The sequence below is a fragment of the Hemitrygon akajei genome, unplaced genomic scaffold (genome assembly GCF_048418815.1).
Source record: "Hemitrygon akajei unplaced genomic scaffold, sHemAka1.3 Scf000083, whole genome shotgun sequence".
NCBI lineage: Eukaryota > Metazoa > Chordata > Chondrichthyes > Myliobatiformes > Dasyatidae > Hemitrygon > Hemitrygon akajei.
The window spans coordinates 3,040,841-3,063,382 of NW_027331969.1; positions in this window are offsets into that span (position 1 = coordinate 3,040,841).

Below are 22,542 nucleotides of genomic sequence, written 5' to 3' on the forward strand. Positions count from 1 at the left end.
CAGCACAGAGAAGGGAGCATCGTCTGGATGATGGAGTCCTTGACGAAGGACGCTGCTTTCCTGTAACAGGTCTCCTTGTAGATGTGTTCAGTGGTGAGGACGGCTTTACCTGTGATGGACTGGTTGCATCCACAACTTTTCAATTGTTATAGCATTCAAGGGCACTGGCGTTTCTAATCCAGACCAGTCAGGCTATTCTCCACTGTAGATCTGGAGAACATTATCCAAGTTTCAGATCACATGTTAAATATGCACAAACTGACATAGCAGAGATTGTAAATGCTGGGAAATATTTCCACGATACCAACAACCTCCGCTCCTCGGAGCCTCGTCACTAAGACAATCTCAGCCAATGTTGGGGAAATTACAGTCACACACCACTCTGTTGCTTCTACTACTTTCCAGAACCTGCCTACAATTATGTTCCTCTTTCTGCTGTTAGTGTTTCAAAAGTCTTTGGAAATTAAAGCACACATCATTCAAGGTTCTCCTTTGTCAACTCTCTGTTAAATCTTGAGAGATGCCCAGTGGGATTGAGGGAATAGATAATGTACATGAATTGAAGTCCAATATCACGGTTGTACACTTCCCTGTCCTTGAAGTGCTGTGGTTGTTCTGGTGTTTAAAGGTGGTGTACAGTGCTGGGTTTGTACAGGACCGTGTGCTGACTGCACAGTGCTGTGAGTTTTATTGTTCTGTGTCCTCGTATTGTCTAGATAAGGTCTAGATATTGCAAAGGTCTCCGTCCCTGTTGACTTTTCTTGAGCAGTCACATATGCACGATGAAAATCGTCAGGGTGGCACCAGCAAGCTTCCTTGTGAGATTATAACTTCCCCTTCACTGTAACCAATCCCTGTTACACCAGTCCCACCTCTCCAGGACGAGAACCCAATGATCTGTGTTCCTGATGCCTCATTCTTGTACCAAATTGTTAGCCACACATTTAAGTGTACCAACTACCATATCTTACCTAGCAAGCATGTGAAATCTGAAATAATCCTGAAACCACCACCCGAGAGTTCCTATTTCCTAATCCAGAAGAAGCTGCAGAGGAGACACAATTGCAATGTTTAACAGACATTCGGACAGGTGAATGGATCGGAGAGGATGAGAGGGAAATGGACCAAACACAGGTTAAATGGAACTCTGGGATACACACCGTGGTTAGTATAGCCGCGTTTTTGTCCTGTGCATTTCTGTAACTGAGAGGAAGTCTCCTCACTCCAGGTGTAGATGGTTCACATGTGACTAGAGGGGAATGTAAAAGATGGGAAGAGGAATGTGCAAAAAAGTTTCTCCCCACATGTCCTTTACATCATTCTCCTCTCACCGCAGATCAACTCCATCTAGTTTTAGGTGGCCTCTGTTGTGAAAAAGACTGCAGCCATTCACTTTATCAGCCCTGTCCCTCAGAGTTTATACATTTCTATACGCTCAACACTCAGCTTTCTACATTCCGGGAGCACAGACCGAGGCTTTCCAGTCTCTCCTTGTAACTCAGTCCCAGTCGCTCCTTGTGACTCTTTGCTGTACCCTCTCCGGCTGCATCACATCCTTTCTGTTGCTGGGCAACAATCCAACTACAGTCTCAACAAAATATTGTATAGTTGTGAGGATACACCCCCTTCACAAGCCGCTCGATGAAAATCGTCAGGGTGGCTCCAGCAAGCTTCCCTGTGAGAATATAACTTCCCCTTCACTGTAACCAATCCTTGTTACACCAGTCCCACGTATCCTGGAGGATAGCCCGATGATCAGTGTTCCCAATGCCCTCCTTCCTCCACCAAATTGTTAGCCACACATTTAAGTGCACCAACGTACCATATCTTACCTCGCATGCAACTGAAATCTGAAATAGTCCTGAAATCACCACCCGAGAGTTCCTATTTCCTAACTTTCTGCCGAACTCCGTAAATTCTCTTTGCAGGACTCTTGATAGTTCTAATAAGGAACAAGATCTCTGGTTGCTCACCCTGCCCTTTCAGAATGGCCTGTACGTTGTCAGAGACATCCTTGGCCATGGCATGATTGGGGTAACGCATCATCATGCAATCTCACTCATTTACACACAGACCCCTGTCTGTGCCCCCGCTGAAGTATGTGCTCCATGTGATTCATATCTTTTCATCTGTTTTGTACCTGTTTGTAATGAATATTGTTTGAAAATCCATTCATTATATTCTCCTTTGATTCAGCTCAGTCAATTTACTTATGCAATTGCAAACTGCAGACTGCACACGAGTTGAAACCACACAATTTGTTAGAACTCTTACGATTTTAATATATAACATAAACAACTAATGGCTAAAATATCTAAAATGTCTATTTTCTGTTAAAAAGTTAATATAGTAGTTGTACACAATTCAAATTAATATCATCCACTAAACAAGCCGATCTCTGTGAAAAGCGGAACGACAAATCCGGCAACCTATCTCCTCTCTCTCTCTCTCTCTCTCTCTCTCTCTCTCTCTCTCTCTCTCTCTCTCTCTCTCTCTCTCTCTCTCTCTCTCTCTCTCTCTCTCTCTCTCTCTCTCTCTCTCTCTCTCTCTCTCTCTCTCTCTCCTTCTCCCTGTCTCTCTTTGTCTCAGTCTCTGCCTCTCTCTCCCTGTCTCTCTTTGTCTCAGTCTCTGCCTCTCTCTCTCTGTCCCTCTCTCTCTGCCTCTTTCTCTCTCCTTCTCTCCGCCGTCTGCCTCAAGATGTCTTAGTCGCTTCACCTTCTCTCTCATTCTATTTTCTCTCCCTCTCCAACACACCTATTCCCTCGCTCTCACTCCAGCGACAACTCGCGTCTTGTTCCTCGCGCGCTCTCCCTCACGTGCTCTCCTTCGCGTCCTCTCCCTCACGCCAACTCCCTCGTGCGCTCTACCCCACGCGCTCACACCCTTCACATCATGCTCACTCTATCGTCATCTCCATGGCGCCCTCTCCCTTATGTGCTCTCCCGCGCGCCCTTTCCTCGCGATGTCTCAACCGCTCTCTCCTGTGCGCCCTCAGCCCTCGCGCTCACTTTTTCTCGCTATCTCTCACAGAGAGACTAGCGAAGGTGACGGTGTCATGGTTCCGGTTGACCGTTCCCCTTTAACACTTCTTTCTCTCTGATCATGCCCCAGTTTCAGTCAATTGCTGCTAGTTACCCAATAATCGTACACCTGGCTTTCATCAGAGACTGGGAGATAAACACGAGGACGACTCTATCACAGGTTGCCAGTTCATTATCAATTCTCGTGTGATACTTCGTTCCCTGTTCCGATTAGGACCGGTAATTCTAAGTTCCGCTCTAGTTTCTAGAGAGTCCCTGTGAATCCCATCTCGTTGTCAAGTTCCCTCTGGTTTCCTGCTCTACGTTCAGGTCTACGCCAGACTCCCCAACTGAGTCGACGTGCCAGTGTCCTGCACTTGGGTTCTCCTCCGTCGCCCTTGTGTAACAGATGGTGCTTTGTCTTGAATTGTAAAACAGGAAAGTTCTTTTACAGGAAGGTAGTTCAAGCTGTCAGTGAAAAAGAGAACTTACAGGTAGAGAGGGAGAGGAAAAAGAAGATGAGGGAAAGGACGGGTTTTGACGGGAGCAGGAGTGGTTGATAGAGAGGAAAATCTACTCCAAGATCAGGCAGTTTTGTCAGAACCGGGGAACAGGGGAAACGGGGGGCAGGGGGGGCGTGAGATGCAAAGGGGATTTCTCTGGGACAGTGAGGCCAGTGATGCCGTCGGGATCAGCTGCAAACAGCTTTTGTAACTCTAAGGCAACATACACAAAATGGAAAAGAGTAAACAGTTGACAGGACTCTGAGGAAGGGTTTCGGACCGAAAGGTCGACAGTTCATTCTTTCCATAGATGCTCCCTAGACTGCTGAGTTGCTCCAGCATTTGTTTGAGAAAAAGAGTAAAAAGTCGACGTGTCGTGGCGAGACACTTCATCAGGATCTGATTTTATGCGTGTAGTTTTGTATTTCGAGAGAATGAAGATTTTCTCGTGTTTGTTTTGTAACTCGTTCATCACATTGTTTCCATAGAATCACAAGTGGGGGATACATTAGGGAGCATGAAGGCAGCTGAATTGTCAACATTTATGTGTAACGTTTCATGAATTTCACAATCAGATTCAATGGGTAGTTCACCGTATTCTTTAGTTCCTCTCGGAATTTTCTCTGAGTCAGGACGTAAATACACGTGTTGGTGCAGGAACTGAGAATCTGCAGCATTGCCGCTGTGTGGTCTATGATGAAACGAGGATCCGTGATAGGATAATCAAAACTCATTGAAATCCGTTTGTAGATGTATAATATCACCCTTGTTCCCCACAACAATATGAAAATACCGGTTATGCTGAAAGGCAAAACGATGGATTTGCGTCGGTGCTCCATCTCCCGGTCCTTGTAATTCTCTCCACTCTTTTGTCCCCGGAGCCTCCTGCGGGATCGACTGGCCGCTAGAATCCGCCTGACAGTCACAATATTGAGCAGCAACATCAGAAAGAAAGGGGCAGAAGGGGTTAAAATGCGATGAAACATGTCAAATGCCGCCCATGAGGGAGAGTTTCTGAAGCTCAGTGTATAAGCACAGTACCAGGGAACACCATCAATTATTACTACAGGCTCGTGTATAAAGCCCCAGGGGACAGTCTCCAAATAGGCCAGCACACTTACTGTCCCGATAACCACAGCCGCTGTTCTCTCGGTGCAACATTTAGTTTTCAGCTTCTCGCAGCAAATAGCCACAAATCGGTCGACGGTGAAAGCGACAGTCAGCCAGACTGAGGCGGCAGTGTTCGCTTATATAAACCATAGACGGAGTCTGCACACAGGAGTGATGAACAGGAATGACCGGGAAAAATAAATCACAGCAGTCCACCTCAGCAGCGGATCCGACATAACGACCAGGAGATCGGCCGCTGCCATTCCCACCAGGTAGCGAGTGATGCATTTGGAGAGACCGCACTTTCCCCGGGACAGGATCACAATCGCCACCAAGTTCGCTGGAAGAGAGACAGGGATCAGCAAGTTGAGAAAATACTGAGCAGAAGCCAATGCAGCAGTTTGAGGTGATGCTGTAATATTTCCGAATTATTGTTTCATTTAGCGCTGGGAGGGTCGAGAGAGGGCGCAGAGCAGGCGGAGACAGAGGAGTTTACACAGTAAGATAAAGTCAATATGATCTGAATACTGATTCTTTACTGATGACCGAAATGCGAAGGGGCAGCGAGAAAATGAAACTGGGAATCTACCTCCTGGATAAAATGAATAAATCCGGACGCCGATTGCGGGATTCTTCCATTATATCGTTGTTAACTTCCATGGTGATCCCTGTCAGCGACAGAACTGCCGAAGGACGGAACAGAAACAGGAAATTCTGGAAACACACATCCAGGCAGAGCACAATATGTGGAAGAACATTTAAAGTATCTCTCCTCTGAACTGTTCTCTGAGAGACCCCTAACACGAGCGTTAAGCGGTTTCTCTTTCCATACAAGCTGCTTGGGGCTCAGTGTTTCCAGCATTCCCCGAGATTGTTTCCTATTCCGGCATTTGCCACCTCACTGACTTTACAACAGAACATTGACTCATTCCAACAGTCTGACACAACCTCACAGACAGACATGACGCCTCCCACTGAATCCATCACAGGGAAGCGGGGAAGAGGAATTCAAACTCGGTGCCGTAGTCAGATGTCTGTAACGGTGTCAGCTGTAGATATAATAGAGCACATTTCACAGTATTGATAACTATGAAACACCACGTCGGTTGCTGTCCTCAGAACTGTTCTCAGAGAGACCCCTGACACGAGTGTTAACTGGTTTCTCTGTCCATACAAGCTGTTTGGGGCTTAGAGTTTCCAGAATCCCCGGGTTTGTTTCCTATTCCAGCATTTGCCACCTCACTGACTTTACAACAGAACTTTGACTGATTCCAACAGATACAGCGCAGTCTGACACAACCTCACAGACAGGCATTGCACCTCGCACTGAATCCATCACAGGGAAGCGGGGGAGAGGAATTCAACGTCCAGCAGTAAACTTGGTCCGTAGTCAAATGTCTGTAACAGTGACAGATGTAAATATAATGAAATACTTTTCACAGTATTGATCACTAACAGGCAGCATGCCGGTTGTGTTAATTGACTCAGCAACGAATTAATTGTGTTATCCAAAAACTGTTTTATATTCAGCCATACCGCATATTGCTTATTAAAAATCCACAACGGTTTCGTGCTACAGCTCAGAAGTCCTCGCATTTGCTAAAGTGTTACTACCAGCCATTCAGACCCAATTCAGACAACCGTTCACACACAAATACAAGACAACCTCCGCGGCTGTATAAACGAAATATTTGCGAATTCAGTGCAGCTGCTGCAAGACCAAGGTCACAGAGACCCGAACATCTCCACATTGATCACAAACCACTGGAAGAACGCTGCCTGACCCGTTAAGTTCCACTGAAGTTGGTGAATTCGCTGAATTCTTGCAGCGGGTTTTATTTATATCCAGATTCCAGAATCCACAACCCCGGTGTTTACACTCCATTCCTGAATTGCGGAACACTGGAACCGCACGGTGGAAATCAGCGGCAGAGCCAATACAACAGTAGGATTCAACGTCAACTCCCACCAACGGCTACTGACATTGAGGCTTACCTGCAATTCCAAAGGCAGAAATAAATGGATAGTAAACGCATTCTATCCTCCAGATGATCGGATACTCCATTTCAGTGAGAATCTGTGATCTCTGTTGCTCGTGAATTCACAGCTCCGGCAGACACTCTGAGCTGATGCATTCAAAACTGCCCTTATTTATACAGAGATACGGTTACACGCCTGACTGACTTTCCTAGTTACATTCACTTGAACAAACACTTTTGGAATGTGCTAGATTTTGGAAATCGAAGCATCACACACAAAATGCTGGAGCAACTCAGCAGGCGACGCAGCATCAATAGAAAAGAATACTGTGGGCGTCTCGGCCGGACACGTCGCCTGTACTCTTTTCCACAGATGCTGCCTGAGCTGCTGAGTTCTTCCAGCATTTTGCGTGTGTTTCTTGGAAGTAAATATTGGGCCTATTGAAGACAAACTTATCAAAGTTCGTGGGCATTACCTCACCAGTACCTCATCCGGTGGGCAGCTGTAATTATAATAACTGAGCTTTGTCACCGAGCATCCTCATATATAGAATTCACATTATCGTTTGCTAATTAATCATCACCGACTTTTACCGACTTTTACCGAACTTCTGTCCCCGCAGTCTCCCATTTTGGATTGTCCTTCCAGTCTTTCAAATCCTTTTTGGTAAAAAAAAAAAATCCTCTTTACCGTACAGGGAACAAGGCCGGGATACAAACGATCAAATGACCACGATGTTGATATGTAAACTCGAAAAAATCGACAGATGCTGGAAATCCAAGTTAATACAATGAAATATTCTGAGTTCTTCCAGCATCTTGGCTGTGTTGTTGCTGAGTTTTAATGAGGGTTTCAAATCTGCCAAGGGTCAAAAGAAAATTGAGAAGAATTATTTCAATCTGCAAAGCAGCGAACAATATGAAGGAATCGTAACAACAGTACTCGAGATTTTGGAGATGAATGGCTGACGGATGGCTAACAGTGAGCAAGAGAACGGCAAGCCGAAAGTACAATACTACATGAAGCAGAGAGAGAGAGAGAGCGAGCGAGAGAGAGAGAGAGAGAGAGAGAGAGAGAGAAAGAGAGAGAGAGAGACAGAGAGAGAGAGAGAGAGAGAGAGAGAGAGAGTGTGGGAGAGAGAGGGAGAGAGAAAAAAACAAAACAAGTAAAATAATAATAGTAAGTATATATGCATACTTAAATGATGAAATATGCTACCAATAAAAAAAATATATATTATAAAAGTGAGGTAAGAGTTCATGGATACAATGTCCATTTAGAAATCGGATGGCAGAGGGGAAGAAGCTGTTCCTGAATCACTGAGTGTGCGCCTTCAGGCTTCTGTATTTCTTTCTAGCCTTTAACAATGAGAAGAGGGCATGTCCTGGGTGATGGAAGTCCTGCATTACTGACGTCGATTTTCTGATGCACCACTACTTGACGATGTCTTGGATGCTACCGAGACTCGGACCCAAGATGGAGTTGACTAATTTTACACCTTCTGGAAGCTGATTTTGGTCCTGCACAGTAATTGCCCCTATCCCCATCAAAGAGTGAATCAGCCTGTTAGAATACTCTTCACTGTACATTGAGAGAGGGATTTGAGCGACTTCCATTACTAGTTTTCAAAGAGAACTCTGATAGGCCAATCAGATGCAGCTGCTGCTCAGTGATAAAATTAAAAAAATCATGTGCACGATTAAGTAACATAAATGAATAGTAGAAATACTGGAGTCATGATGATCATGATGAGGTCTGCTGGATAGAGACGTTTATACACATGCTGTCCTCAATAATTCAAAGAGATTGAAGGATAAGGTTGCAGGGTGACAAAACGTGGCAGGAGCACTTGGAAAGAAAAACAAATCCCTACTGGGGGGAAACAGCACCTGTTCTTTCAGCATTGTTCTCCGGCAGCTTAAGGACTGAGTCCAGTCGGAACATAACTCACAAGTGCTCTTGAAAGTCAAGTATTAACCCCTACCTACCAACAACCAAGCATTGCCATCCTGGTCCCATTCATGATAGCTTATTTAGAAGCTTGTGACTTCCCTCTCAGAAATGATAGGTGTTTGTGCGCTCAACTCTTGAAGGCTTGGACCCCATCGTCGGAGATGTTTCCAATCACAGCATCCGGAAGGCTGATCCCAATTCTGATAGCACAGTGATGGACGTTTCTATCCAGTGTCCAGATTCTCGCATTGGGCACAGAAAAGGCATGAGCAGGCACAGATAAATTTGATCGTGTGGCGCGCCGTCTCTCATAAGATGACGCAGCATGGCGCGAAGGTCTTCAGGGCTGCGGCTGGTGGGCATTTTGCACAGCACATTGAGAAATCACATCTTTTCAAACTCTAATGAAATATAGCTGCTGTCTTGTCTTCTTTACAGTTACATTGTCATTTTGGGACAAGGATAGATCCTCAGAGATCCTAACTCCCAGGAACTTGAAACTGCTCACTCTCTCCTATTCTGATTCCTCTATGAGGATTGTTTCGTGTTCCCACGTCTTACCCTTGTATTTGTTGATACCTTCTTCATTCTTTCTATTGGTTTGAAGATAGTGATCGGAATGCATGGTCAAGTTCAGAGTTTAGGGATCTATTCTGGAGAAAAGGTGAATTTTAGTGGTTTTGACTGGATCTAGTAGAGGTGGAGTGAGAGAATCTGTATGACAGAAAATGAACAGATGGCAATTGAGAGTTTTTTTTTATATGAGTGTGATTGCAGCTGTCCAGAAGAAGCATGTTCCTTTTAGAGTGAAGGATAACCTGGCAAGTTGAGGGAACCTTGGCCAATGAGAGATATAAAGGTCGGGTCAAGAAATAAAGGAAGCATACACTGGCTGTCGGAGGTCAGATTCGGGAAAATCACCTGATGAGAATAAAAGTTATTAAGAATACTCTTAAGAGAGAAACCAGGAGGACAAGCCAATGTTATGTGATTGATCAGGGAGGTCAGGAAAATACCAAGAGGTTCTGTAGCTGTTAGGAGTAACAGTGTGGCTTGGGAGAGAGAGAGGCCCCATAGTGAACGCAGGGTCTCCATGTCTTGAGCCACAGGGAATGGGTGGGATCATGAATCAATCAATGATTTCTACTTTGTCTTTACTGAGTACAATATCATGGTTGCTCAATGGATAATGCAAACTTGTGGAGTTGATTTGGAGGACATTCATATTACCAGTGAGCAGTTATGAGCAGCCTACACTGCATTAAGGTGGAGGAATCATTCAGGCCTGACCCACTGCTTTGTGGAAGGAGAGAGAAAATTGTTGATGTCCACTGAAGGTTGTTTCAATGACTGAAGAGCGGCTAATGTTGTTTTACTGTTTAAAGAGCTGTCAAGGACAGACCTGGGAACTGCAGGTCAGTCAGCCTGACTTCAGTAGTTCAGACGCGACTGGAGGGGATTCTGGGGGACAGGAATCACCTGTATTTGGATGGACAGTGTCTGATTAGCAGGAGTCAGCGTGGCTTTGTTTGCAGGAAGTTGTGGTTGATGGATCTACAGAGATTTTAGTAGATTTACAAAATCTTATTAACAGAGGTGAATAAAACTGTTTCTGAGAATGCAGGCTGGGGATTAGTGATGTGCTCCAGAGGGCAGAGCTGTGAGTCTTGCTGTTCATTATTTTAACAATGTATTTGCATGCAAATGTAAAAGACTTCATCAGTAAGTTCGGACATGTTGTTGATAGTAAATAATGTTCGCATAGAGATCCTGATCAGTTAGGGAAGAGGGCCAGAGTGGCAAATGTCTCACAACACAGATACAGATGTGAGAGAAATTTGTGAATTCTGTAGCATCTTCTCTATTTCTGCATGAATATGATCTAAATGTGATCAGATCTTCACCTAAGTCCTAACACTAGATAAAGAGTAGCCAATTAAATTAATAACACCAAAGCATTATACTTCTTCATTTATTTATTTAGATAAATGGTCCATGAGTCTGTGGGTCTTTGAAACTGGTGACAGTGTACACAGGGTGGTGCGGAAATCCTCTGGCATGAATCCTTCATCAGTCAGGGCACTGAATACAAGTCACAACTATACAATATTTTGTTGAGACCGTAGTTGGATTGTTGCTCAGCAACAGATAGGATGTGATTCAGCTGGAGAGGGTGCAGTAAAGATTCACAAGGAGCGACTGGGACTGAGTTACAAGGAGAGACTGGAAAGCCTCGGTCTGTGCTCCCAGAATGTAGAAAGCTGAGTGTTGAGCGTATAGAAGTGTATAAACTCTGAGCGACATGGCTGATAAAGTGAATGGCTGCAGGCTTTTTCACAACAGAGGCCATCTAAAACTAGATGGAATTGATCTGTGGTGAGAGGGGAATGATTTAAAGGACATTTGGGGAGAAACCTTTTTTGCACATTCCTCTTCCCATCTTTTACATTCTCCCTTAGTCACATGTGAACCATCTACACCTGGAGTGAGGAATCTCTAGTGCTGTCCATCTTCCACTCAGCTATAGAAATGCACAGGACAAAAACGCGGCTATACTGACCACGGTGTGTCTCCCAGAGTTCCATTTAAACTGTGTTTGGTCCATTTCCCTCTCAACCTCTTCTATCCATTCACCTGTCCGAATGTCTGCTAAACATTGTGATTGTTTCTCCTCTGCAGCTTCTCCTGTCAGCTCGCACCGTACACCCACCACTCTCTGTGTGGAAGAGGTTGCCCGAGTGTCCTTTTGATCTTTCCCCTTTCAAAACATTCTTCCCTTTCCCAGCTTAGTGATCTTCATCCTATAAATGAGCCACCAGAACTGACCACAATACATTGTGGTCACAACAATGACCTGTACTGTCACAACATGAAGGCCCATCTCCTGTACACCAAACTCTAACTGATGAATGCCTTCTTCGCCACCCTACCTACACTTCCAGAGCACTATGTACTTGTAATCCTTGGTCTGTTTGCTCTCTAACACTCTTGAGGATCCGACTAGCTGCCACAGATACACCTGTCGGTGCCCCCTGTTAAACAGTTTTCTGTTACTGAGACTCACTCAGAACACTGAACAATGCAGTATAGGAACAGATCCTTCTTCCCACCATTTCTGTGCTGAACACAATGCCACATTAAACGGAATCTCTTCTCTCCCTTCAACGTCACTATCATATCTGCTTCCATCACTCCCCATGGCAGCCCATACCAGGCCCCACCACTCTGTAAATAAAACCGATCTAATACTTGCCCTGTTCACCATCTTTAAATGATCACCCTGTCACTGCAAAGGCAGCCTTCTTGAATTTGACATTTCCACCCTGGGAAAGTGACTCTGACTGTTTCGCTTATCTACAACTGCATAGTTTTATAAACTTCGGTCAGGTTCCCCCCTCAGCCTCCTTCACTCCAGCGAAAGCAGCCCCAGAGTGTCTGTAACACAAGGCCCCAGTCCAGACGACATTTCTGTGAACCTTTTCTTAACCTTTCCAGCTTAACCACTTCTTCCTTATTGTACTGCCCATAATTGTACAGGTTACTGCAGCTGTGGTTTAATTAATATTTTGTTCAACTGTAATGTGATGTTGCAAATCCTCTGTTGCCAAAGGGAAGTATGCTGTTCACCTACTTCACAACGTTGACAATCAGTGTTGTGACTTTTCGGGAACCCAAGATCTCTCTGTACACTAACACTCCCCATGACATTTCGTATGTCCTGGCCTGCTTTAACTTCCTAAAATCCATCACTGTGCCCCTGTCTTACACTGTAACAACATGTCCCTGTCTCTCTGCACAAATCACACAGAAATAAATGTCCATCGGCCATTCAATGCACCTGTCTGCTATTTGTGTGTAACTTGTACAAGACAACACCTGGACCCCTCCGTACTTCACTCATGTGCTGTTTTTCTCTATATAAATAATCGTCTGCGTTTTGATTCTGTCCATCACTGAACACGCCATCGCTTTTTACCACATTAAACTCTATTTTCCAAATATTCTCTCTTTTACCCAGCGTCTCTAATCCTGTGGCAGAGACCAAATGTCCAATGACAACATTACCCCCACCACATCCTATGTCATTGACAGACACCCTTGGACACCTCACACTCTGTCCCCTCGTCCGGGTAACTTATATCGATTGTGAATAATTGACGGCCCTCAACTTACCCCTGCTCCCTTAGAAAACCCATTCCCAACCCAACTTCCGCCCACTCCACCAAAATTTTCATATTGATAGTATGTAATTGAGGGTGGATTTGATCCGTGGATATTCCAGTAGTTACATCCTCCAATCCGGAAACAAATCTGTTACCTGAGTTTCTGTCTTCTATGTAAAAACCAGCCTTTTATTCTTGTGAACTCGTCTTGTGATTTCTGGTGTTGAGCACCAGCCTTTCATGTGGCACCTTATTAGATACATTCTGAAAACCCAACCACATCTATAGGTTCCTTTCTAGCATCTAGACAAACTCTCTTCATGTTAATCAAACGTAAGTTGCCTTTCACTCAATGAGCTGACAGGGTCTCAAATTGGGTCAAAGACTGGGAAGTTGATGATGAAACATTTGGACACAGGCCTTCATCAGTCAATCACAGAGGAAAGAGGGCGGGGGTGTTATGTTGCATTTGTATAAGATGTGAGTTTACATTGAAATATCGTGTTTTGTTTTGGTCACACTGTCTCAGGAAAGATGTGATTAAGCTAGATATAAGGAAGGGGAAGTTTACAAGGTCATTGATGGGTCACAAATGACTGAGATATGAGCAGTTTAGGATTGCTTTTTCTTGGAATGTGGGAGAATGAGGGGCAATATTGTAGAGTTGTATGAATCAAGGAAGTTCACAGATAGTGTGGATGCATAGAGACACGACATAAAGAAACAGGGATGTGGAATCCGCTACTACAGGGCACCAGATTGTGAGAGGGCAGAAATTAAATAGAAATCTGTTGCTCTATATCTCTCAGTCAGACGGTGGTCAGTTTCGCACATCATGCCCACTGTGGTACAGACCACTGCCCCGAGTTCTCTGTGCTGTGCCAGTCTTTCACGCTGTCCCCAGGTGCAGCCAGTCTTCGTGATGGATACATCCTTTCTCAGAGATGAAGACTTCGGAGCTTCTGTGGCTCCGGGTTTTTGTGGGATTGGATTGCTGATGTCCAACTCTACTCCATTTGCATCCGGGCTTCGGACAGTGCTGGAACACTGAGGTCCCTCTCCCGGTCTACCTGCAACCATTTCCCTGCAATAGCTGTAAGATCAAACACGTTTCTCACAATACAATGCATTCACCCACCCTATCTATACCCTTCATAATTTTGTATACCGCCGTTAAAGTGCTCTGTGTTAATATCCCGTGAAACATCAAACTAGCCATTTTCCCCCTGTCTCCTACAACCACGTTTCAGGCTGCGGCAGTACATGCTGAGGGACACACTGAGGCTTGGTGTAGCCGACTGTGTCCCTGTAGAATGTTGTGAGTAGAGATGTGCACAATCCAGCTCTCATCAGCCTCATCAGAAAGTGCATATCTGTATTGTAATCCATTTGTCACTCTGTGGCCCTCTTCCCCAAATGATCAGGGTCTCCCTGTAATCTATAATAGCCTTCATGAACTGGTATTTAACTCTCTAATCTCTCGGACCCTATTCCAATTTGCATGTCGCTCTGGTGGTAATGCAAAGATCCTCTTTCCTCGTTCTACTTATGTTGTCAGAGCCCACATGCACCTGCCACTGCAAGTTCCTCTACAGGGCAGATAAGGCGTCCCGAACCCGGGCATAGGCAGGCAACACAGTCAGTCTGTGACTCTCCCACCATATCCAGTGTACATCAGTAAGCAGGGGCTACAGCATGCTCAGGTGTAACCTGTAGGCTAGTGGTGGGAGGGAGCGCCTTACGTCTATTCTATTAGGTCTACCTACACAGAAATAATTCCGGACAGTGTTCGTGGAGGAGTGGAAAAAGAACCTAAAATATGAAAAGAGGTGCAGCTTGTGTTCAATGATGCGGATAATGAAACACACTGGGGAACATAAAAATATCGAGTCTCCATCACTTACAGCTTTACACAGCTGCTTCTTTTTCTGATCCCGCAAACTGCCAAGAACAGAATAAATAGATATAATTGTTAAAACATCGCGCATGGAGGTAAGCATACGTATAACGTAGTTAAACACTCAAAAATATTGTGAATAGTGCTGCAAATAAACGTTCAGGTTGATGTTGTTCCGAGCAGGCTGTGCACAACAAAGAGAATTATTGCGCATCACAAATCAGATTAATTACAGTCAAAAATAGATGTTGTTAACCCGTTGTAGTTCAGCACATGCAGAAATACGGGATACACCACATGTCGGTATAAAATGAAAATAGGACACATTATTATTAAAGGTTTTGTAATAATTATGTTTGTTGCTCTGATAGGAGTAAACATTCCAACGAAGCTTTCTCTGCTGAACGGGAAGGATGTGAAACACAGACTTGATGAATCTGCCCAAAATCTCCACTAGTCAAACTCAGACTCTTCTCTCTGACCTCCTGGAGAACCACTTCCTGGATTGGAGCTGCAAGACAGCGGACACGAACAGACACATTGAGTGTGAAGCGGGAACGTCAGAACGGTTACGGGCTCTTGCATTCAATATGCAAAATGGTCTGTACTTTCAAAGCACGTCACTGACCACTCTGATGTCGTCATTGCTTCTCTGGATCTCAGCTCACTGAACTGAGATGATGATATCACTGCAGACCAAGCTGCCGAAGTCATTACTATTCCACGCGCACCGTTGACCATGATGATAATGTTGCCTCTGGGGCCTTCACACTGACCACAGTGGTATCGTTACTGTGGGTTCTGGTCATTCCCAAGACACCCTTATTTGAAATTCCTCCTCTCTGCGTAGGATTCAATTTGAGAATTATCCAGTGAGAGTTTCCTGCAGTCAGCTGATCGCGATTATCTAGCTCAGGGGCCCCTATAAATGGTGTATATCATCTATTCTCAATGGGGGCCATATGGATCCCTTTGGGGCCCAGGCATATTTGAAGGGGGCCACCGACTGAGAACTGTGAGAAGGGGAGCCCCGAGGGTTTATGGGTAACTGAACCGATGAAATACCGAAGCAGCAACCTTCATTGGAGTCAATAGTTTCCCTCGTATTTATAATATCTTTCCAACACACAGTTTGAATTCGGCGCACCTGGTACATTCATTGCTTAAGCTCCGCCCACACAGCCTCACTTCAGAGTCAGTCGCGAGTCAGACTGTACCGGGTCAAGATATTTAATCAAGGGTTCTCGCATCCATTATCGCCATACTTCATTCTCCGAAGATCAACGTGTCTTGCGCGGCCTTTTTTTTTGCCTAGTAACTTTAAAATATATGTGTTTGTATATATTATACGTTAAGATAGGCTGTGAAAAGTGTTTAATACTGCATATGACGTCACCGGAAAAGATAATTCCTGGCTCTGGATGACGGTATTTCTGTCAGTGATGTGTCTGTATTTCGCGCACTCATTCCCGAGTCCAAAACGTTTCAGCAACCTTCCTAAACCATTTCCCAGTCAATGTTGTTAATTTAGCTAGGAAAAAAATCATTTTTGTTTCATTTCAGGTAGTTTTAGCAAATGGGTATGACAAGGAAAATTGAAATATTGTGTTACTATGCATTTACGTTATGTCGTTTGCTAAATCTCAGTTGAAATTGTAAATTTTCACGGTAATTTGGTTAATTTGGCTGCATAATTTAATTAGTCAGTTTCAAAAAGATTTTTGAATCAAGAATGATCTGCGGAATAAATTTACAACACAGTGGGGAAAATACCAACATTTCTTTATTGCTTTACCCTCAACATATTTGGGTGAGAGCTGATCCTGCAAGTCTCTGGCATCGAACCAGAAAAGGCCCCTTTAATTCCCACACGCTGCCTCCTGCCTGTTAGCCATTCCGGTGACCATGTCAGTATCTTTCCCGTAACGTCGTTGGATTTCATTCACCCGCTGCCTCCTGCCTGTCAGCCATTCCGCTGTCCGTGTCAGTATCTTTCCCGTAACGCCATTGGATTTCATTCACACGCTGCCTCCTGCCTGTTAGCCATTCTGCTGACCGTGTCAGTATCTTTCCCGTAACGCCATTGGATTTCATTCACCGGCTGCCTCCTGCCCGTCAGGCATTCCGCTGTCCGTGTCAGTATCTTTCCCGTAACGCCATTGGATTTCATTCACACGCTGCCTCCTGCCTGTCAGCCATTCCGCTGTCCGTGTCAGTATCTTTCCCGTAACGCCATTGGATTTCATTCACACGCTGCCTCCTGCCTGTCAGCCATTCCGCTGTCCGTGTCAGTATCTTTCCCGTAACGCCATTGGATTTCATTCACACGCTGCCTCCTGCCTGTCAGCCATTCCGCTGTCCGTGTCAATATCTTTCCCGTAACGCCATTGGATTTCATTCACACGCTGCTTCCTGCCTGTCAGCCATTCCGCTGTCCACGTCAGTATCTTTCCCGTAACGCCATTGGATTTCATTCACACGCTGCCTCCTGCCTGTCAGCCATTCCGCTGTCAGTGTCAGTATCTTTCCCGTAACGCCATTGGATTTCATTCACACGCTGCCTCCTGCCTGTCAGCCACTCCGCTGTCCGTGTCAGTATCTTTCCCGTAACGCCATTGGATTTCATTCACACGCTGCCTCCTGCCTGTCAGCCATTCCGCTGACCGTGTCAGTATCTTTCCCGTAACGCCATTGGATTTCATTCACACGCTGCCTCCTGCCTGTCAGCCATTCCGCTGTCCATTTCAGTATCTTTCCCGTAACGCCATTGGATTTCATTCACACGCTGCCTCCTGCCTGTCAGCCATTCCGCTGTCCACGTCAGTATCTTTCCTGTAACGCCATTGGATTTCATTCACACGCTGCCTCCTGCCTGTCAGCCATTCCGCTGTCAGTATCAGTATCTTTCCCGTAACGCCATTGGATTTCACTCACACGCAGCCTCCTGCCTGTCAGCCATTCCGCTGACCGTGTCAGTATCTTTCCCGTAACGCCATTGGATTTCATTCACACGCTGCCTCCTGCCTGTCAGCCATTCCGCTGTCCATATCAGTATCTTTCCCGTAACGCCATTGGATTTCATTCACACGCTGCCTCCTGCCTGTCAGCCATTCCGCTGTCCATATCAGTATCTTTCCCGCAAACCCTTTGGATTTCTTCTTGTTACGTAGTCTGATGTGCGGCACCTCATCAAATGACTTCTGAAAATCCAAGTCAGTGACAACCTCTGCGTCTCCTTTATCCACACAGCTTGTTACTTCCTCAAATAATTCGAACAGGTTCATCAGGGAAGATTCCTTTGACAGAATCCATTCTCACTTTGACTTATTTTATCATCGTTCTCCAAGTACCTCGAAAGACCATCCTTAATAACACTTCCCCAACCATCGAGGTCTGGCTAACTGGCCTCTCCTTTCCGTTCTTTTGACTTCCTCCCTTCTTAAAGAGTTGAGTGACGTTGTCCCTGTCCCCTCAGACTATGAACAGAATGAATGATCATGACCAATGCATCCGGTATCTCTTCAGCAACCTCCCTCAGGAATCTGAGATGTCGTCCCTCTGGTCCCCGTGACTTATCCACCTTAGAACCTCTGAGTTTGCCTAGAACTTTTTCCATTCTATTAGCAATGGCACTCACTACTGCTCTTCGACACTCACAGACCTCCGGAAACATAGCTAGTATCTTCCACAGTGAGGGCAGATGCAAAGTACACATTACATTCATCTGCTATTTTTTTTTTGCCGCCATTACTATCTCACCAGCATCATTTGCCAAATACATCTCTCGGGGTTTTATCAAGAAGGACTTAGTTAAATTCTTTAGAAAAATCCATGTAGAGGATATTGTCTGTTCTACCTTCATTAACCGCTTTCGTCAATTTGTCAGAAAACTCAATCAAGTTGTTAAGACAGGACCTGTCTCACACGACGACATGACTCTCATTAATGCGGCCCTGGCTTCCAAAAGCTCATATATACAGACGTTCTATCTTAAAGAGGTTTCTGTGGCAATATCCGGTCTACAGTTCTCCGGATTTTCCCTTGTTCCCTTCGTACATACAGGTATAACATTCTCCACTCACCCGTCCTCTGGGTCCACGTCTGTGCCTGGGAATGATACGAAGCTACTGGTCAAGACCACAGAAATCTCGTCTCCTGTTTTACTCAAAAAACCTGGCGTAAACACCTTCAGGCACCAGGATGTTATGAACCTTAATACTCATTAGGGCACCCGATACTTCCTCCTCCTTGACCTGCAAACTCTCTAACATTATTATACATTGTTATACATGCAGCATTGTCTACTGGTCCACGTCTTTTCCCTTTGGGCAATACTGACCAAATCCAGTGGATTTAAACTGGATACGGCGGGCGTGGGGGAGCGGTAGGGAACCAGAGTGTAGGAACAGATGTATGGGAGAAGGAAGAAAAAGAAGATAGTACAGTTGTTTGCACCGTTAGTGATAAACAGAGAGTAAGAGGTGGAGAAGATCTTAAATGCATTTATTTTAATACTGCATTGTAAAAAGGTGGATGAGCTTAGGGCATGGATTGATACCTGGAAAGGTGATGTTGTAGGTATTAGTGAAACAAGACAATAGACAATAGACTATAGGTGCAGAAGTACCCTTCGAGCCTGCACCGCCATTCTGAGATCATGGCTGATCATCTACTATTAATACCCGGTTCCTGCCTTATCCCCGTATCTCTTGATTCCCCTATCCATAAGATACCTATCTAGCTCCTTCTTGAAAGCAACCAGAGAATTGGCCTCCACTGCCTTTTGAGGCAGGGCATTCCACACCCCCACAAATCTCTGGGAGAAGAAGTTTTTCCTTAACTCTGTCCTAAATGACCTAACCCTTATTCTTAAACCATGCCCTCTGGTTCTGGACTCTCCCAGCATCTGGAACATATTTCTTGCCTCTATCTTGTCCAATCCCTTAATAATCTTATATGTTTAAATCAGATCCCCTCTCAATCTCCTTAATTCCAGCCAGTACAAGGCCAGTCTCTCTAACCTCTCTGTGTAAGACAGTCTGGACATCCCAGGAATTAACCTTGTAAATCTACGCTGCACTTCCTCTACAGCCAGGATGTCCTTCCTTAACCCTGGAGAACAAAACTGTACACAATACTCCAGGTGTGCTCTCACCAGGGCCCTGTACAAATGCAAAAGGATTTCCTTGCTGCAAGGCTGCAGGACGGGTGTGATTGGCAATTAAATATTCCTGTTTTTCTTTTTTTTTTGATTGAGGTGTGATAGAATTGGAGTGTCAAGAGGGGGAGGTGTTGCATTGCTTGTCAGAAAAAAATATGACAGCGGTGCTCTAGCAGGATAGATTAGAGAGCTCGTCCAGGGAGAATATTTGGGTGGAATTGAGGAATGGGAAAGGTGTAGAGGTGTATCATAGACCACCTAATGGGGAGCGAGAATTGGAGGTGCAAATTGGTAAGGAGATAGCAGATATTTGTAGTAAGCACAGGGTTGTGAAAGTGGGTGATTTTAATTTTCCCCAAATAGACGTGGGCAGCCCACGCTGTAAAAGGGCTAGATAGTTTGGGGTTTGTAAAATGTGTGCAGGATAGTTTTTTGCAGCAATACATAGAGGTACCGACTAGAGAAGGGGCAGTGTTGGACCTCCTGTTAGGGAATAAGATAGGTCAGGTGACGGGTGTATGTGTTAGGAAGCACTTCGGATCCAGTGATCACACTGCCATTAGTATCAATATAATTATGGAGAAGGATAGGACTGGACCTGGAGTTGAGATTTTTGATTGGAGAAAGGCGAACTTTGCGGAAATGAGAAAGGATTTAGAAGGAGTGGATTGGGTCAATTTATTTTATCAGAAGGATGTAATAGAGAAATGGAGGTCATTTAAAGGTGAAATTTTGAGGGTACAGAATCTTTATGTTCCTTTTAGGTTGAAAGGGAAGGTTAAAAGTTTGATAGAGCCATGGTTTTCAAGGGATCAATGGGGGGAGGGTAATCCTTGTGAAGTATTAGGCTCGGAGACGTGGGCAATGAAGAAGACTTCAGCGTCATGGCGGGTCCGGAATTCACAGAGGTGTGGACGGAGGGGGACGAAAGAGAGGCCTTTGCTAAGGACAGAACGTTCTGCCTCAGAGAGGGGGAAGTCAGATGTAAAGATACGATTGGTGGTAGAATCCCGTTGAACTGGTGGAAGCGATAGAGAATGACTTGCTGGAACAGAAGCTTATGGAGTGGCAGGTAAGTACAAGGTAAACTGTATCCCTGTTAGGGGGGCGCGAAGATGTGTTCAGGGCGGGTGGCGGTGACATGGAGAAGGTGCGAGTAAGGGCAACAACAATGGTAGCGGAAGGGTAACCCGATTCATTGAAGAAGGGTCCGGAAGGATTTACAATCAACAACACTCTACGCAGGTCCGTGACTGACAAATCGTTCTCTGGATCAATTACTCAGTCAATAAATCATGTTAGTAAATATTGTTCTCACTACCAGAAAGTGAGAGCACAATGAGTGTGTCTCCTCCAGCCAGTGATTGACGCCAGGAGTAGACGAAGCGAAAAGGAATCCCGGAACATCTCTGTTGACGGAGGAAGAAGTTTCTGTCTACACAGCGTCGGTTTCAGTTAACCAGCAAACTTCGGAGTGATCCTGTGAGTTCTCCTGTACCCGGATATCAGATCGCCCAGTCGCATTGGCTTCCGGTTCATAATGTGGTCAGTATTCACAGGGGTTGATTAATTAGTCTTGTGTTCCCTCCTTCGGTATAGACAACAAAAGAGATCTGCGGAAGGCAGAAAAGCCACCTGGACCAGATGGTGCACAAACCAGGGGAATGAAAGAGGCGGCTGAAGAGATCGTGGAAGCATTAATAATGATCTTTTCAGAATCTCTGGAGACTGCAATGTCTCCGGAAGACGGGAAAATTACAAATGTCATTCCACTCTTCAGGAAGGGACAGGGGCAGGAGAAATGAAACATAGGCTAGTTAGTCTGACCTCAGTGTGTGGAATGCTGTTGGGGACGATGATGCAGGGTGAGGTCTCTGATCACTTGAAGGCACATGATAAAATAGGCCGTAGGCAGCAGAGTTTTCGCAAGGGAAAATCTTGCCTGAAAACCTTTTGGAATTCGCTGCAGAAATGACAAGCAGCACAGACCGAGGTGAGTCGGTGAATGTGCGCTTGATGCTCAGAGTGTCTGCGGCAAAGTGTCACGCGTGTGGCCTCTTAACAAGCCATGCGATCGCGGTAATGCAGAAAAGATTCGAGCATGGATAACACATCGGCTAACTGGCAGGAGGCAAAGCTGGAGAATACAGGAAGCCTGTTCTCGTTAGCTGCAAGTGTCCAATTGTGTTCATAGGGGTCTGTTGCGGGTCAATTCTTTTTACGTTGCATATCAATGATCTGGATGATGGAATTGATGGTTTAGTTGCAACGGTTGCAAACGTATCAAGATGTCGAGGGGCAGGTTGTTTTTAGGAGGTGGACAGGCTGAAGAAGGACTTGAACAGAGAACTGGCAAAGAATTGACAGATGGAAAACATATCGGGAAGTTTATGGTCATGCACTTTGTTAGAAGAAATGAAAAGTTTGATGATTTTCTAAATGGAGAGAAGATACAAAACTACCGAGTCGCAAAGGGACCCGGCAGCCCGTGTGCATGATTTCGTCAGGGTTAATATGCAGTTTGTGTCTGTGCTGAAGCAAGCAAACGGGATGTTAACCTTCGTTTCAGGAACACTAGAATATAAAAGAAAGGATGTAATGCTGAGACTTTAAAAGCACTCGTGAGGTTTCACTTCCTGTAAGTGAGTAGTTCCCGGTACACTGTCTTAGAAATAATGTGCTGAACTGGAGAGGGTTCAAAGGAATTTCCCGAAAATGATCTATAGTCAGCGGAATTCAGAAGTATGAATGCTGC